Raw genomic sequence first — 1,143 nt, forward strand, 5'->3', positions numbered from 1 at the left:
GGTGGGGCTGGAGTAGAGGAAGAGGGAGTAGTGACGTGGGGTGGTGTGGGGTATGGGGCTACGGAATCGAGACCTGTCGGCCGAAAAGGGGCTCTTCTAGTGTTTGCAGACGAGATTTGTAGGGCAGGTAATGACGTCTCGGTGACATCCGCCTGAAAAATGATGACGTCATTACATTTGACTATGGCAACTACTCAAGTGTTGGGGGGGACGTACTCTCCAAGCACTACGTTATTCAGACATGTTTTCATTAACTCAACAGACGTAATTCCTGAGAGAGATGACTTCCCCTCTTTTGTTTAATGTTTGATCCCTTCAAGCATGTAGGCCTATAGAGAATAGGCCTACTAAGAATAACAACGAGGCAACGTTTGCAGTCTGTGACAAAATCCGACGTAGCTGAAGCCTAGATTAGATTGTGAGAACTTAGGCGGACACAAACTCAACTCTTCTGAAGCGCTTTAGCTTCTAACATGTTAGAATTGGCTACTGAGATTTTTCTTTCTTCATTGAGATCAATGTACATAATATATACTTGTCATAATTGTAAACGAACGCTCCATGTGACTCAGTTTGAGTACTTTAACGGCTTAGCTTTATGGAGGGAAGTAAAATGAAAATTAGGAAGGAGTTCCGCAGAGTGCCGGCCGACCAACAACACACAAAAGAGCGGATTTTTTAGAGGGGTATGCCCCAAACCTAATCATAACCCTAACCCTAAACCTCAACTCTAACCCTAAACCCCACCCCTAACCCTAACTCTTGTATAGCTTGCTCACTGGACCTTGTCACCGTAAAAGCCGGCCCTCTGCGGAACTCCTCCCGAAAATTATATATCAACATTTTAACTTCACCATTCCGCTTGAGTCGAATGGCAAAAAGTTCAAAGGGTCAGAAGTGCTTACGATATTTCAAACAGGGCACGGGTCCTCCCTCCCCCTCCCCCACCCCCTCTTTTTTCAACCTTTTTTCATCAACAACAAACGGACGTCTTTTAAAAATAACAAGCACGGGCTCTCACTCGTTAGCAAAAGGATACGCCCTCTCAAGCCGAAAAGAGAATCCATTCTTCACATGAACGATGCGACTGTTTTTCAAAGACCAAAAAAAATGTCTCTAATGTATTAGCGGCAGCTCTCCACC

At 44.9% G+C, this 1,143-nt stretch overlaps 1 protein-coding gene across 1 annotated transcript in view; it reads left to right on the forward strand.

Annotated features, from left to right (window-relative positions):
• LOC101855413 (advillin) overlaps positions 1 to 1,143 on the forward strand; it is a gene marked incomplete in the record, with an annotated part of 77,437 nt that overhangs the window by 69,936 nt on the left and 6,358 nt on the right.

The sequence above is a fragment of the Aplysia californica genome, unplaced genomic scaffold (assembly GCF_000002075.1).
Source record: "Aplysia californica isolate F4 #8 unplaced genomic scaffold, AplCal3.0 scaffold00097, whole genome shotgun sequence".
NCBI classification, from domain to species: domain Eukaryota; kingdom Metazoa; phylum Mollusca; class Gastropoda; order Aplysiida; family Aplysiidae; genus Aplysia; species Aplysia californica.